This window comes from Dryas octopetala, chromosome 1 (assembly GCF_963921425.1).
Source record: "Dryas octopetala chromosome 1, drDryOcto1.1, whole genome shotgun sequence".
NCBI classification, from domain to species: domain Eukaryota; kingdom Viridiplantae; phylum Streptophyta; class Magnoliopsida; order Rosales; family Rosaceae; genus Dryas; species Dryas octopetala.
In genome coordinates this window covers 15,357,450-15,369,120 of record NC_141366.1, presented here as the reverse complement: position 1 = coordinate 15,369,120, position 11,671 = coordinate 15,357,450, and the positions used below count along the sequence as shown (strand labels likewise).

The 11,671-nt window shown below is 35.5% G+C and overlaps 1 pseudogene; it reads left to right on the top strand.

Annotated features, from left to right (window-relative positions):
- Positions 1–5,222: 5,222 nt before the first annotated feature.
- On the top strand, positions 5,223–6,591 carry LOC147298399 (acyl-CoA--sterol O-acyltransferase 1 pseudogene; annotated as a pseudogene).
- The last annotated feature ends 5,080 nt before the right edge of the window (positions 6,592–11,671 follow it).

Here is an 11,671-nt window from a genome sequence, read left to right as displayed (position 1 = left end):
TATTTAACAAATATCGCTTAATAAGTGGTGCGCTGTTGTAATTATTTAGTGGTCTTTGTGCATTTACAGAGAGTATTTACCTTTACTATGCGATCAGGCCAAAAGAAAACTTCATTATGAGACAAAACAAACTTGCATAACGGTGGATTATATGTAGCTACATAAAATCAACTTCATACGTCAACTCTAAAGAGCCCATTTAATTTTTACCATTCCTCCAGCCTGATTTTCTCTCGACCATCATTTAGAGTTTAAAAATTCATTGGGGCCCGGAGTATATTAGTCATTGTACTAATAAGTTCGTGGACTATAGATGAAATCACTTTCGCACAATCTCTTTCACCAAACTAACCAAATACCTATAATACCGATGCACCCCCTTCGTCAAACTGTCAAAAAACTAAGTGCCTAATAAGTCGATGGTGTTGGCCATAAAAGCCTTGCTTTTGGCTGTGGTCATTCGCACACATGAGTATAGACCACATTTGCGCACATACGTGATCTTGGCCTGTTGCCACATGTGCCTTGGTTTACAAGTCATGCAGCTCCTGCTAGCCCTGAGTGCAATCCCAGCTCGAGCAATTTTTCGGGTTTGAACTGGACCCACAGTTCGAGGAGCTTTACCTCTCCACCTCATTTCAACACAGAGCTTTATCCAGTGTCAGTCCTAATTTTTTAGAGGTACCGGGTAAAAATATAAAATGGGCCCTTTTGTACACAAAGAAAAAAAATTTATAAAATATATCCAACCACAAGTACAACTAAACTCAAGAAGAAACACTAAAAAATCCTAAAATTGACTCTGATTAAGCCAAACAAAATCTAAAATCTTCAAGAATCAAACAAAGAATCACAATTAAATAAAAATTAATGACTAAACAACTAATTGATATGATAGTCTAATAAGACATAACATAAATTAGAAGGAGAAAATACAAAAACTAAAAAAATTACCTTTTGAATTTTTTTCTTTATACTGCAAACTTTAATTTCTTTGGAGACAATAGGGAGGATATGAGGACTAAGGAAGAGATTAAGAGAAACCCAGAGCGCCAAGCTGAAGCCTTGAGAATTGAAAATCGAATCAAATGGATTATGATTTATGGAGGAACTTCAACTGAGGAAGAGAAAGTAATTGAGAGTCGAGAGAGTCGGGAGGGAGAGAGAGAGAAAAAAAAAAAAAAAACCTTATTCGTTTAATATAAAAAAATCCCTTTTGACGTTAAGCTGTTCACTAAAGAATTAAAAGTCTAAAACTAAATTTAATTATTACTTTAGTTATTATAAATTCCGTTCGGGCCTCTTACAAACTTGGACTTCTTAGAAATAAGCTTAGACACTTTACTGGGTCAGAACAAATTATAGTCCGTAATTTGTAGCACCCATTTATAGAGAAAACTTTGTTGCCGCACCCACCCTTAATCAAACACACCAGAAGCACCCAATAATAAGCCTACTAATAATTTAGGCTTATTAATTACATTAGTTTACATGTATGCCATTAGAACCTAGCCATTACCGCATCCAAGCAAGTCCACAGGACAGCTGGAAGCCCAACCCCTACCCTTCGGATGTGCGTTGACGTGCGCTGACACATGCTGACACGTGCTGATGCACGCTGACGTCACTGTAACTGAATTTTGGTGAAGCTGTTTTTTTTTTTTTTTTTTTTTTTTTTTTTTTTCTGGAATTGAAGTTTTTGCTAAAACTCAATATTTCGTTAAAACTAAAATCAAACACTGAAATTGAATTTCAAGAATTCAGTTACACTGAAACTGAATTTCAAGAATTCAATTATACTGAAACTGAATTTCAGAAATTCAGTTACACTCAATTGAAGAATTCAGTTATGAATCCACTTACTGAAACTGAATTAAGTGATGAAACAATTACACCTTGATTAAAATGCAATTACACATTAATTAAAAAACAATTACACATTCATTAAAATGCAATTACACCTTAATTAAAAAACAATTACACCTAGACAACGTCGTCCGATCACCTCACACGGGACGAGTACAAGACAGTGGCCACTGCCTCGATCTGTTTCTACCTGCAAATTTGATTCATCATATTTTAGAACCATAATTTTATTTAAAATTCATCTAAAACTCATGTTTCACGAACTGAAACTGTTTCACGCACTGAAACTGTTTAATCAATTAAAATCACACTTTGCTTAAATAGTGAGCAATAAATTTTTGAACTTGTCATTCCATAAATGATTTCAAGATTATTCTACGCCTCTTCACAAGTTAAGATCTGTTTTTTGTTTTTATAAGAGAACAATTTTATTAATTCTCTTTTAAGTGCATACATAGTGGACAAGAAGTCCACCAGGATACACACATCACAACACAGAATAATACCACTTTATTCAGCTACAAACAGAAAAATATAATGCCTTTATGTGGTCTACTTGTTTAGAGTCCATCATTTGTGTACACCAACCCACCCAATATCTGCACCTTTGGGGGGGACTTTTTTTTTTTTTTTTTTTTTTTCTAAATAGAAGAATAGGGAAGAAAATCGATCCACTAACATTACAGCATAATCTTCTAAAATAGAAATTCACTGAGAACTTCTCTGAAGAGTCCAAAAGTCATCTTCTTAAATCATGTATGCTAGCTAGTATGTAATCTGATTCCCTCCAAAATATGCATAAATACATATCTACAAGCTACTGAAAGATAAATAAGCGAGGAGGAGTTCAAATCTTACCGAAGCTATCCATGGTTCTTAGCAGCATCTCCGATCAACCTCTCGGTGTCAGTGAAGGCGACGGCGAATCGCCGGCAAGGGAGCTCGTTCTGCCTGGGCTCGATCCACCGTCTTCGTTGGCTTTCACGGCTAGTAGAGTGCACCAGAAGGAAGAGAGAGGCGAGGCAAGAAGGATGGGACCGGTCTCGCCGGCAACCGTCGCTAGACGACGGAGAACGCATCGGTGACAGAGAACACGCAGAGAAAATGAGAATGAGAGAGAGAGAGAGAGAGAGAGAGAGAGAGAGAGAGAGAGAGAGAGAGAGAGAGAGAGAGTGAGTGAGTGAGGCAGAGTGAGAAATGAATCAGATTAAATCCTAGGGTTAAAATCGAAAAATTAAAATAAAAGGGGTCAAATCTAGTTGGGTGTTAGTTGACTAGGGGGTTTTGGGAGAGTTTTAATGACTAATAGGGGATTTTGAATTAGTTTTATTAAGGGTGGAGGTTTTGAATTAATTAAGCTCTAAACAGGGGGTTATGAATAGTTTACTAAACAAATTATAACCTTAAATTTATTTACTTTTTATTTTATAATACATATATATAAATATATCAAAAAAAATTGGATCCCCTTGAAAGTGGGCCCTGAGCGGTCGCCCTGGCCCTTGCTCAGGGCCGGCTCTGGCTTCGTCCATCTGGTTTACTGTGCCTCAGGAATAGAGTACACTTCTACTTTTATGCACGGTGAGCTATAGTATCTGTTTATCAATCTTTTGCCTTTTGGTCTTAATTTTCCTTTGTTACCTTTTTTTCCTTGGTTGGGGTTTGGTTCCTCTTTTTACTTTCATGTAATTTTTGTATTAATGGTTCATTAGAAAACGTACAGTTATGTGCTCTTGGTTCCCATTAAGGTTATTGATTTACTTTGATGCAGAACAAGCTGAAAGTGTTTTTCTTATTCTGATACATATGGACAGAATGCGCCGCATGAAGGTGGAAAAACTAGAACAGGTAATCTGATTGTATTCAAGTCTCAGCTATTTCAAAATTATAGCTCTTATTCTGATATGGACATGTCCAGCCCACTCATATATGTTGATATGGATCGATCACATATGCTTTAGAAAATCTTGACGTTGCAAGAATTGCATGGTTTGTTTTGGTTTCAATAGTGAATAAAGATGATGATATCACTGCATGGACTTTTGGATTTTTTTATTTATTATTTTTTTTATATGAAACAAAGTGAATAAGTTACAAAATGATGTCCAATCTTGGACAAGAGGTCCACCATTTAGACAAAAGTACAAAGATTCCCTCTAAACTAAGGGCATGCAAGCTACACTCAGAATCCCTAAAACATGCCTCTAAATTCAACAAACTGCTGCACGCCAGTCTTAATGACAATGAAAAAGAAATGTCTCTAAATACAGATTATCTTTTTGCATCTGTGTTTAGACATGGGGACTAGTTATTTCACAAATGGGGGGTAGCTGTTGCATATATGGAATTCCATGTGTCTTGTGGAGTTGTGGTTGTGGTATTACTACCATGGAACTTGATTATGCTATGAAATAAAAGCTGATTGAGGATACAGACTCTGGAAATTAGACTCTGTTGTGTTGGTTTTAAGTACTCCGGCCCTCTTTCGTATATTGTTTGGCCAATTAATCTCTGAATTTACATAATTATTCAATTTTGCCTCTCTTTTTGACAGTTTTACCATTTATAATTTATCTGGTCTTTAAAAGATGGAGATATGGTAACTATGTATATTCGTATCTTTGTGAAGTAATTTATAATTCTTGTAACATGAAATATCTTTTGGATGTTGCTTTGAGTAAATGTGGCTACATTACCTGTAGGTTTGGCCTTATCTGTGTATAGAGTTATGGATGCTGCTACTGTTGTATTGTAGAAAATCTTTTGCAATGTCTTAGCTAATGCCACTTTACTACTTTAGATGCTTTAAGAAGTGAAACTTCTGAAACTGTACTGCTTAATTTGTTCTCGCGTGTCATCTTTGTTTCTGTTTGTGTGCTTTTCATGCATTCGTCTTAATTTTCTTTTCTTTTAATGAAAAATCTGATTGATAACTTGATAAGGGTTTAAAACCGATTTCCTAATAGGTGGTCCTCTGTGGTTAATTATTCAGTGATCCTGTTAGTACGTGGAAGGTGGGTATTTTCATTAATTTCCTTCCCAAGCTATATGTGGGGGAGAGGAAGAGGAGAGTGAAAAATTTATTTTAATTCCAATTGAAAATATCCAATATTGTATAGACGAACGGGTTAATAGGTTTGTATCCGATTCTTGGACTTATTGCACACAATCTAGTACAGCTTTCTTAATTTCTTCAATACTTTTGTCGGGATAAACTCTCAAATCACTATGAACAATGATGAAAAAATGGAACAATTAGAAAATATAGCTAAGATGACATATTATAAAGAGCATACAAAAATTTGCGATTGACAAGTTTCTTTGAAGTCCTTGGATTGATATTGTTGGCTCAACAATGTTATTAAAAAATGGTAACTTAATTTGACTTTGGCACATGCACTAACCATCTAGAGTTCTTAAGCCAAACAAGAGAACAATTACAAGCTCCCCATGGGTATCTCTAACCTTAAAGCCCAACCGACAAGGTTTACCATCTAAGCCAAAGGCACAACATTGCTGAAGAAAAGCTATAAACTAATACAACTTCAACATGCATGTATCTTTAAGCTAGGGAAGCCAGCATATATCAAAAAACAGAAAAGGGAAAAAGGAGATCAAGAAATGGATGATGGTGAAATCAACAACTTCATCAAGGTATGGATCCTAACAATCACATCTCTATGTTATTGTTACTACATAGTAGCAAGATTGGTCCCAAAGGGAATGGTGAGGTTCATCTCTCTCCTCCCCATCTTCTACCTCTTCATCATCCTCCCCTTGAATCTCCATTCATTCCATCTCGGTGCATCCACTGCCTTATTTCTAGTTTGGCTTGGCATCTTCAAGCTCCTCCTCTTCTCCTTTGGCCATGGTCCTTTATCACCACACCCACCAATATCACTTTCTCATTTCATTTTCATAGCTTGCCTTCCCATCAAAATCAAACAAAACCCACCTCTAAAATCACAAAATGACTCAATCCCATCTCACCAAACCACCCAAAAATCCAGAACATCTGTGCACCCAATTGGTAGAAGTGTCACAAAAGGGCCTAAAAAGTCAACTTTGTTTGCCATGAAGGTCTTCCTTTTGGCTGTGGTGATAGGCACATATGAGTATAGACCATATTTACACCCATTCGTGATCTTAGCCTTGTACTGTTGTCACATGTACCTTGCTTTAGAAATTGTGCTAGCCCTGAGTGCAATCCCAGCGCGAGCCATCTTTGGGTTTGGGCTGGAGCCACAGTTCAGGGCGCCTTACCTTTCCACCTCACTTCAAGACTTTTGGGGCCGTCGCTGGAACCTCATGGTCTCAAAAATTCTACGGCCCACCACATACGACCCCGTGCACCGCATATCTATGAGTATACTTGGGCCTCGATGGGCCAAACTCCCTGCCGTGATCTCCACTTTTGTGGTCTCGGGTTTAATGCACGAGCTGCTTTATTATTATCTCACGCGCGTGCCACCCACGTGGGAGGTGACGTGGTTCTTTGTCGTGCAAGGGGTGTGCATGGGAATTGAGGCGGAGGTGAAGAAGGCAGCCGCCGGAAGGTGGCGGTCGCCCAGAGCAGTTTCGAGATCATTGACGTTGGTGTTCTTGGGTGTGACTGGCAATTGGCTGTTCTTCCCTCAGTTATTGAGAAATGGTGTGCTTGAGAAGGCTATGGGAGAGTATGCAATTATGTTGGATTTTGTTAAGGTCAACATTTTTGGCAAATAAAACTAGTTAATATACATTTTTATAGGAGTTCATTTTTGGTATATGCTATACAATGATATTCAATAGTACAAAATTTATACCTTAATGGTAGAAATTTAAGAATAACAAAATAGCTGTATGTCACAAAAATGACGATTTGGCAGAAATTTTCCTTTCATGCTTCCATTCTTGATTTTGAGCACTATACTCACTAAATTTGATTACCTAAATGTTATCATCCGATGTATTGATAGATTATTTGATGAATAAATTTGAATAGAATATCATTATTCTATCATTATTGTTGAGTTGTTAGACTGGAGAAGTTTGAGTAGTTTCCCGCTATTGTTAGATAGAAATTGGAACTGCAAGTTGAAAGCACATTTTTCGTGAACAAATGGAGTGGTTGATGGGCTGACGTCTTATTGGCTCATGCTGAAATTGGGTTGTATGTTTACTTCCCCCTGACCCAGATCTATTGCTGGGTAGTTATTTGCTTTTCTTTGGGCTTGGACCTCCGTAAAAATGAACTTGTTAAAATTTTGACTCATAATATCTCTTAAAATTAAGAGAATTAATATGAATTAATTTAAAAATTATGAAAGATAATATTCCTTAGGACATTTTTAATTTTTACATTTTTTAATTAAAATATTCAAGATTATCTAGTTTTTATGTTTTATAATTTAAAATAATAAAAGATAATATCCGTTTAAATTATACAAATATCACAAAAATGCATTAACCCACAAAATTGAAAATAATTAAAAACGTAAAAAAAAAGTATATATAGGTACATTTCAATTGTACCAATACCTAGGTTTATATAAATATATATATAGGTACATTTCAATTGTACTAATACCTAAGTTGGTATATATATATATATATACATATTCGATTAGGTGCGCACCTGATTTGAACGCTCGGTTTCAGCTGCCGATCACTCGGCCATGCTGCTTCCTTCATCGAATTTTAAGGGTAAATCTTCATCTTTTCACCTAATCCCCTCTTATGGTGCGTTTGGATGAAGTAGTTTGAAACTACTAAGGAATTCACAAATGACGGAATTAAAAATGACGTGATTTAAAATTCTAGAATTTGTAAATTCTCTTGTTTGGATAAATGTAATCATAATGAAATTTAAATATAAAATTTATAGTAGTTTTATAAAAGAGTGATGGTGATGGTGGCAACAATAAAAATTATGCTTGTGGTGAGTTGACGATAGTAGTAGGGGTGATGTCCCATGGGCGGTGGGAGAAATGGTGGCGGCAAAAATTGGGGTATTGGAGGTGGCGGCAATGGCAACATTAGCGGTGGTGGTGATGGTGGTGACGACGGCGACGACGATGGTGGTGGTGATGACATTGGTGATGGAGATGGAGATGGTGGCGACGGTGTCAGTGTCGGTGGTGGTGGTGATGGTGTCAGTGGTGGTGACGGTGGTGGCAGTGGTGGCGGCGCAGGTGGTGTCGGTTGTGGTGGCAGCGGCGGTGGTAGTGGTGGTGGCAGTGTCGGTGGTGGTGGTGGTGGCGGTGGTAGTGGTGGCAGAGGTGGTGGTGGCGACCGTGGTGGTGGTGGTGGCGACGGAGGTGGTGTCGGTGGTTGTGGTGGTGATGGTGATGGTGGCGGCGGTGGTGGCAGTGGGGGTGGCGGTGGCAGTGGTGGTGACGGTGGTGGTGGTGGTGGTAGCAGCGGCATGGTGGTAGTGGTGGTGGTATTATAATTAATTAGCAAAATGATGGGTGGACACGACTTTTTCTTTTTTATAAAAATTGGAATTTTGAAAATGACACTAATTTAGATGAAATTTAAACTTGGAATTTACAGCCTTCAAATCTCAAGTTTTTTTCCACATAGAATTTACAAAATTCTGTATTTATGGACCCAAACAAGGAAATTAGAGTATGTAGTTTCTTAAATGCTGAGTTTTATTTAAATTCCAAATTTTTTTTCTTCATCCAAACACACCATTAGGGTATACAATGAGCTTTGTGGATGCGTTATGTTAGAGTTTAGCTTTGAGATTTTGAGCAGAGTCCAAAATTTCGAAGCTAAACCATAACATAAATGCCAACAAATCATTGATCGATTGGTACAATTGAAATGTATCCATAAAATTTTTTTTTCCTTATTTGATTATTTTTTATTTTTTAGACTGATGCATTTTTATTAGATTAATATAATTTAAATTCCACAATTAATTTTAGGATAATATGATAATATGATAATATACTAATATTATAATATTAATATAATATAAAACTAAGATAATATTAAAATTTAAATATTATTAATTTTAGGATAATATTAGACATTTTTTAAATTAAAAACATCTTAACAATATTTTTGGATCTCAGTCAAAAATTAAAAAGCATTAAGGTATTAGTCTAAGGGCCCGTTTGGGATTGCGGTGGAAGACCTAAAAGCTGCTGTGGATGACAATTCTCAATCACCTACAGCAGTTTTGGTGTTTCGTAAAAAAATTAAAAACTGATTTTTCCTACAATTCTCAACTCCCCACAACAAAAACAGAAAGCAGGTTTCTAGGTGCTTTTGAAAGTTGCAGTGAATCACAGCAACAATGAATATTTTATTTTACCCATAATATCCTCATTAATTTCTATATTTTTAATTTGTTTATTTTAAATTAAAAAATATGTCCATTGTTAGTTATATTTTATATTGTGATAATTAATTATGATATTTTATTTGCACGATTTAAATTATAATATACCTACAAAAATAATACACATACTTATTTAATAATTTTATTCTTAGAAAAATTAATGCTAATAAAAATTTGTAGCCAAAAATTTAAAAAACAAGTAAAAAACATTTTATTTTTACCAAACAAATAAGTGAAAGACACTTTTAGTATCATATCTATTTTAGTAATTATACACAGTCACAACACTTTTACATTAACATTTACCAAACATTTTGATACTGTTTTTTGCACTCACAGCACTTTTGAAAACATACTTTACCAAACACTCACCTGCTTTACTTTACAGCTGACTTTACTTCACAGCTGTTTTACCTTACAGCTGTTTTTTCACACAGCAATACCAAACTGGCCCTAAAAGAATTGGACCGGCCTGTAAATGGCTCTAAAACAAAAGGGAAAACAAATTACGTGGCACACAATGGAGGTCTTCAGTGTCGTTCTTTAAATGGACAAATTTTAAGATAATCTCCCTAACATTACTTATTTGAAAAAATATTCACAATTAATTGTAGAAAGAAATGCTCGGTGCGAGTGCGTATATGATTAGTTGATGTTTTGCTGAAATTAAGCAAGAGAAATTCTGCCACTCATCGATCACTTCAGCTTCAGCATAATATTCATTTTTTCGGGTCAAAACACATGAATTCCAATATTAATCCTATTTATGGATGGTTTTGCTATTCAGGGGCATGTGGTTGACAACATATCAACCTGACTACAATGCACTCCTAGTTTTGCCCTTAACTGAGTCCAATTTGATAATTCAATTAGGTGTTGGATGTTGTTCTTTTCTAATTTTCTTTGAACAGCGAAAAAAAAAAAAAAAAACCCAATGTGATACAATACAATGAACAAGCTTTAGAGTTTGAACCTCATTTTTTTTACCAAAAAGAAAAGTTTAAACCTTATTCTAAAAAGTAAAAACTAAGAATAGCTAGCTGACAAGAAATGGTTTGGTAGGTGGGTGCATTTGGTTAATTAATCATGCACGTACCGCACTTTGAGCATCATATTCAAGAAAAAGTATTTGCAATTGATTGTAGAAATATTGCTGAGTGCGAGTTTGGGACATGATTATTATATGTAAAATTGTAAAGTAATTGAACTTTGAAGATGCAGCTTGCTAGCTAGGTAGTTTCTCATTGTCCTTGATTTCCACCTACTTTCCCTAGACACAAATTAAGCAGAGAAAAGCTTGTCAGCTGAAAAAAAGTGAGAAATGTTTTCGAGAAGTTGATTGCCTAGCTCCGCCTTGTTAGTGCTCGAGGATAAAATATTAAAATGTAATTGCTCCACGTATAATAACTATTAAGTGATTGTTTATCGTTTGATATATTAAGTAATTAAAATATTCTTTAAGTTATATTGAAATTTTTTGAGATAAAATTTTACACCTAATTGGTAATTTGGTAAGTAGATGTATTAGATTTTAAGTTGATAATAATATCTGTCCAATATAGGGACCATTAATTGGACCAAGACATGCCCCAATTCCCAAACATAATTCTTCCACACTAACAATAAAAGTCACCTTATTTTTTTGGTCAAGTCTTTTTCTTTTCCTTTTGGATAGATGCGAATGCGATAAGATCCGCTTTAATAAAGGTTTTTTGTTTTTTTGTTTAAGTCCAATTCGGATAATGACTTGGATTGAAGTTTGAACCAACCAACCCAAAATAATTGCAATTAATTGATGGTTTCACATGAACATCAGACCCAGTACTTAGAGTAAAAATTTATATCATTATTTGATGGTTTATTGTGTTTATCTTTCTTATCATATAACTTATTAAGTAAAAAAAAAAAAAATACATTAGGCACATAAAACCGTGATCATATATATTTTTTGCCATGATGTATCTCTTTCTTTTAGTCTATGTAACGTGCAAATTAATAAGGATTCTTTTGTATTAGGGGTGTTCCGAATGAATAGAGCTAGCTAGGATTCTTAATTTTATTGGGATCGTTAATTTCCGTCATTTCTCTTTCTGGCTTTTTGTAGTCATTTCTCTTTCTGGGTCATGATTTCCACTCAGTTGGGTGCAATAATGCAAAGTTGAAATTCCCTTTCCACTTTCCAGTTTCCACAGAGAAAATTATTGATCAAGCATGGAAAACGATCATCGAGAAGTGCTGCTTAATTAATTGCTACGAACTTGTCATATATTGTACGTTTTTCCAAATATATACCTACTTTCACTAAAAGCAGAATGTTTGTGGATAAACCCACACCGATCCAATAGTCAACCATGGCTGGACACGTGGCCGGTCAGATCTAACTTTGGTGTTTGACTTCTTAGTAGTCAAATTTTGACCTCCACATCATCACACAGCTCGGCACTTCCTCTATCAGCTCAGATCGGATCG